This window comes from Syngnathus scovelli, unplaced genomic scaffold (genome assembly GCF_024217435.2).
Source record: "Syngnathus scovelli strain Florida unplaced genomic scaffold, RoL_Ssco_1.2 HiC_scaffold_34, whole genome shotgun sequence".
Classification (NCBI taxonomy): domain Eukaryota; kingdom Metazoa; phylum Chordata; class Actinopteri; order Syngnathiformes; family Syngnathidae; genus Syngnathus; species Syngnathus scovelli.
The window spans coordinates 268,785-275,000 of record NW_026061433.1 but is presented as its reverse complement, the minus strand read 5'-3'; positions in this window follow the sequence as shown (position 1 = coordinate 275,000).

The window sequence follows — 6,216 nt, the reverse complement described above, 5'->3', positions numbered from 1 at the left end:
AAGAGTGTTTTTTTCGCTCCGGGCTAGAGCCGGGTGAGGTCGTCTCGAACCACGTGCCTGAAGGCCGCCTCGCGCCGGATTCGGCCCCGCTCATTCGTCGGAGTGACCGCCCGACGCGGGCATCGCTAGATTAGCCGTGGCCCCGATCCTTCCCCATCGACAGCCTTTCGCCCCCTTCGCTCCGGCCTCTGAGGCGGCCGGTACCCCTTTCTTGGATGAGACAGAACCCTTGACGGGCCGTTCGCAGATTTTTGCCCGGCCTGTGTTTAAGGAGGCGGCCGGTACCTCCCTCCTTGGATGACCAACAACCCTTGACGGGCCATTCGCAGATTTTTGCCCGGCCTGTGTTTAAGGAGGCGGCCGGTACCTCCCTCCTTGGATGACCTTCTACCCTTGACGGGCCATTCGCAGATTTTTGCCCGGCCTGTGTTTAAGGAGGCGGCCGGTACCTCCCTCCTTGGATGACCTTCTACCCTTGACGGGCCATTCGCAGATTTTTGCCCGGCCTGTGTTTAAGGAGGCGGCCGGTACCTCCCTCCTTGGATGACCCACTACCCTTGACGGGCCCATTCGCAGATTTTTGCCCGGCCTGTGTTTAGGGAGGCGACCGGTCCTCCGTAGCTTGATCGGATTTCCCTTCCGGCCTGTGTTTAAGGAGGCGGCCGGTCCTCCGTAGCTTGATCGGATTTCCCTTCCAGCCTGTGTTTAAGGAGGCGGCTGGTCCTCCCCGGTCGGTTGCCAAGCGACCGGGACCCGCAAGTGGGCAGGAACCGTCCACCCAACGCCGGCGAGCCGGGGCCGGTGGGGGCCCTACCAAGGCGGGTCTAACTTCAGGCGGTGCAAACGGGGGAGGGGGGTAAGGACGGCTGCCGGGAGCAGACAGCCGTCCCCGGGAGGGGGTAGTAGCTTCGCGGCGGCCGCCGGGAGCAGACGGCCGTCCGCGGATTCTGCCAATGCCTGTAGGACTTTGAATATTTCACAGCCGTGCTGTGGCACTTAGAAAATTTTTCAGAGATGTGGCACTTAGAAAGTTTTTCAGAGATGTGGCACTTAGAAAGTTTTTCAGAGATGTGGCACTTAGAAAGTTTTTGAGAGATGTGGCACTTTGAAAATTTTTGAGAGATGTGGCACTTTGAAAATTTTTGAGAAATGTGGCACTTTGAAAATTTTTGAGAAATGTGGCACTTAGAAAATTTTCTCTCTCTCTCTGGAAGTGCCGTGCCTTCTTCAGTTCTGCTATCCGAGCAGGGGACGCTTGCTGGCGGCCGTTACCAGCGCTCGGACCAGGCCCAATTGATTTGCATGGAAAACAATTGCGTCCCCCATGCTCGTTCTGACTATATTTTGCGAAAGGGGGGTAAAGTGATGAGTACACTAAGTGGGGGGACCAACCCATGTACTCTAGAAAAAGTACATGGGTTGACAAAAGACCAGTTCGTACTGCACCCCTGGTACCCAAACCCCTGGTACCTTTAGGCACTTAGAAAAATTTCGCCCAAATTTGGAGGTCGCTCCAGGGGAAGAGGCCGAATTTTCGCCTATTACGGCCGACCGCGGGAACCAGCCGAGGCGGACGCTTTTCGGCGCAAGAGCCGTTGGCACTTAGAAAATATTCGCTAAACTTCAAAGGACCTCCAGGGGAAGAGGCCGAATTGTCACTTTTTCTGGCCGACATCGGGAACCAGCCGAGTCGGACTCTTTACGGCGGAGCAGCCGTTGGCACTTAGAAAATATTCGCCAAACTCGGCCGGACTTCCAGGGGAAGAGGCCGAATTGTCACTTGTTCTGCCCGACATCGGGAACCAGCCGAGTCGGACACTTTAAGGCGGAGCAGCCGTTGGCACTTAGAAAATATTCGCCAAACTTGAACGGACCTCCAGGGGAAGAGGCCGAATTTTCACCTGTTCTGGCCGACATCGGGAACCAGCCGAGTCGGACGCTTTTCGGCGCAAGAGCCGTTGGAACTTAGAAAATATTCGCTAAACTTCAAAGGACCTCCAGGGGAAGAGGCCGAATTGTCACTTGTTCTGGCCGACATCGGGAACCAGCCGAGTCGGACTCTTTACGGCGGAGCAGCCGTTGGCACTTAGAAAATATTCGCCAAACTCGGCCGGACTTCCAGGGGAAGAGGCCGAATTGTCACTTGTTCTGCCCGACATCGGGAACCAGCCGAGTCGGACACTTTAAGGCGGAGCAGCCGTTGGCACTTAGAAAATATTCGCCAAACTTGAACGGACCTCCAGGGGAAGAGGCCGAATTTTCACCTGTTCTGGCCGACATCGGGAACCAGCCGAGTCGGACGCTTTAAGGCGGAGCAGCCGTTGGCACTTAGAAAATATTCGTTAAACTTGAAAGGACCTCCAGGGGAAGAGGCCGAATTGTCACTTGTTCTGGCCGACATCGGGAACCAGCCGAGTCGGACGCTTTAAGGCGGAGCAGCCGTCGGCACTTAGAAAATATTCGTTAAACTTGAAAAGACCTCCAGGGGAAGAGGCCGAATTGTCACTTGTTCTGGCCGACATCGGGAACCAGACGAGTCGGGCCCTTTAAGGCTGAGCAGCCCTTGGCACTTAGGAAATATTTGCCTTAACTCGGCCGGACTTCCAGGGGAAGAGGCCGGATTTTCACTTGTTCTGGCCGACATCGGGAACCAGCCGAGTCGGACGCTTTAAGGCGGAGCAGCCGTTGGCACTTAGAAAATATTCCCCAAACTTGAACGGACCTCCAGGGGAAGAGGCCGAATTTTCACTTGTTCTGGCCGACATCGGGAACCAGCCGAGTCGGACTCTTTACGGCGGAACAGCCGTTGGCACTTAGAAAATATTCGTTAAACTTCAACTGACCTCCAGGGGAAGAGGCCGAATTTCCACTTGTTCTGGCCGACATCGGGAACCAGCCGAGTCGGACGCTTTACGGCGGAGCAGCCGTTGGCACTTAGAAAATATTCGTTAAACTTCAACTGACCTCCAGGGGAAGAGGCCGAATTTTCACTTGTTCTGGCCGACATCGGGAACCAGCCGAGTCGGACGCTTTACGGCGGAGCAGCCGTTGGCACTTAGAAAATATTCGTTAAACTTCAACTGACCTCCAGGGGAAGAGGCCGAATTTTCACTTGTTCTGGCCGACATCGGGAACCAGCCGAGTCGGACTCTTTACGGCGGAACAGCCGTTGGCACTTTGGAAATATTTGCCTTAACTTGGCCGGACTTCCAGGGGAAGAGGCCGATTTTTCACTTGTTCTGGCCGACATCGGGAACCAGCCGAGTCGGACTCTTTACGGCGGAACAGCCGTTGGCACTTTGAAAATATTTGCCTTAACTCGGCCGGACTTCCAGGGGAAGAGGCCGATTTTTCACTTGTTCTGGCCGACATCGGGAACCAGCCGAGTGGGACCCTTTAAGGCTGAGCAGCCGTTGGCACTTAGGAAATATTTGCCTTAACTCGGCCGGACTTCCAGGGGAAGAGGCCGGATTTTCACTTGTTCTGGCCAACATCGGGAACCAGCCGAGTCGGACACTTAAAGGCTGAGCAGCCGTTGGCACTTAGGAAATATTTGCCTTAACTCGGCCGGACTTCCAGGGGAAGAGGCCGGATTTTCACTTGTTCTGGCCGACATCGGGAACCAGCCGAGTCGGACAGTTTAAGGCTGAGCAGCCGTTGGCACTTAGGAAATATTTGCCTTAACTCGGCCGGACTTCCAGGGGAAGAGGCCGATTTTTCACTTGTTCTGGCCGACATCGGGAACCAGCCGAGTCGGACGCTTTACGGCGGAGCAGCCGTTGGCACTTAGAAAATATTCGTTAAACTTCAACTGACCTCCAGGGGAAGAGGCCGAATTTTCACTTGTTCTGGCCGACATCGGGAACCAGCCGAGTCGGACTCTTTACGGCGGAACAGCCGTTGGCACTTTGGAAATATTTGCCTTAACTTGGCCGGACTTCCAGGGGAAGAGGCCGATTTTTCACTTGTTCTGGCCGACATCGGGAACCAGCCGAGTCGGACTCTTTACGGCGGAACAGCCGTTGGCACTTTGAAAATATTTGCCTTAACTCGGCCGGACTTCCAGGGGAAGAGGCCGATTTTTCACTTGTTCTGGCCGACATCGGGAACCAGCCGAGTGGGACCCTTTAAGGCTGAGCAGCCGTTGGCACTTAGGAAATATTTGCCTTAACTCGGCCGGACTTCCAGGGGAAGAGGCCGGATTTTCACTTGTTCTGGCCAACATCGGGAACCAGCCGAGTCGGACACTTAAAGGCTGAGCAGCCGTTGGCACTTAGGAAATATTTGCCTTAACTCGGCCGGACTTCCAGGGGAAGAGGCCGGATTTTCACTTGTTCTGGCCGACATCGGGAACCAGCCGAGTCGGACACTTTAAGGCTGAGCAGCCGTTGGCACTTAGGAAATATTTGCCTTAACTCGGCCGGACTTCCAGGGGAAGAGGCCGATTTTTCACTTGTTCTGGCCGACCGGGGGAACCAGCCGAGTCGGACACTTTACGGCGGAGCAGCCGTTGGCACTTAGGAAATATTCGCCAAAATGTTCCGGACCTCCAGGGGAAGAGGCCAAATTTTCACTTGTTCTGGCCGACCGGGTGAACCGGCCGAGGCGGACACTTTACGGCGGAGCAGCCGTTGGCACTTAGGAAATATTCGCCAAAATGTTCCGGACCTCCAGGGGAAGAGGCCAAATTTTCACTTGTTCTGGCCGACCGGGTGAACCGGCCGAGGCGGACACTTTACGGCGGAGCAGCCGTTGGCACTTAGGAAATATTCGCCAAAATGTTCCGGACCTCCAGGGGAAGAGGCCGAATTTTCACTTGTTCTGGCCGACCGGGGGAACCAGCCGAGGCGGACACTTTACGGCGGAGCAGCCGTTGGCACTTAGGAAATATTCGCCAAAATGTTCCGGACCTCCAGGGGAAGAGGCCGAATTTTCGCTCGTTCGGGCCGACCGGGAGAACCAGCCGAGGCGGACACTTTACGGCGGTTGAGCCGTTGGCACTTAGAAATTATTCAGACTTCCATCAAACACACATCGGCCTTTTGCCGTCACTGCCCGGGATGGGCACCGTGGTAGCTCGGACAGTTCGCGTGACAGCTTCCGCTGGCACTTAGACAATTTTTAAAATGAAAATAAACAGTTCTGCACATACGTGCCGACTATATTTTGCGAAATGGGGGTAAAGTGATGAGTACACTAAGTGGGGGGACCAAGTACATAAAGCCCACCCCTGGTACCTCAGAGAGGCCGAATTGACACATTTTGTGTCCGACCGCGGGAACCAGCCGAGGCGGACGCTTTTCGGCGCAAGAGCCGTTGGCACTTAGAAAATATTCGTTAATCTTGAACGGACCTCCAGGGGAAGAGGCCGAATTTTCACTTGTTCTGGCCGACATCGGGAACCAGCCGAGTCGGACTCTTTACGGCGGAACAGCCGTTGGCACTTAGGAAATATTCGCCGAACTCGGCCGGACTTCCAGGGGAAGAGGCCGAATTTTCACTTGTTCTGGCCGACATCGGGAACCAGCCGAGTCGGACTCTTTACGGCGGAGCAGCCGTTGGCACTTAGGAAATATTTGCCAAAATGTTCCGGACCTCCAGGGGAAGAGGCCGAATATTCACTTGTTCTGGCCGACATCGGGAACCAGCCGAGTCGGACACTTTACGGCGGAGCAGCCGTTGGCACTTAGGAAATATTCGCCAAACTTGGCCGGACTTCCAGGGGAAGAGGCCGAATGTCCACTTGTTCTGGCCGACATCGGGAACCAGCCGAGTCGGACGCTTTACGGCGGAGCAGCCGTTGGCACTTAGGAAATATTTGCCTTAACTCGGCCGGACTTCCAGGGGAAGAGGCCGAATTTTCACTTGTTCTGGCCGATATCGGGAACCAGCCGAGTCGGACTCTTTACGGCGGAACAGCCGTTGGCACTTAGGAAATATTCGCCTTAAGTCGGCCGGACTTCCAGGGGAAGAGGCCGATTTTTCACTTGTTCTGGGCGACCGGGGGAACCAGCCGAGTCGGACACTTTACGGCGGAGCAGCCGTTGGCACTTAGGAAATATTCGCCAAAATGTTCCGGACCTCCAGGGGAAGAGGCCAAATTTTCACTTGTTCTGGCCGACCGGGTGAACCGGCCGAGGCGGACACTTTACGGCGGAGCAGCCGTTGGCACTTAGGAAATATTCGCCAAAATGTTCCGGACCTCCAGGGGAAGAG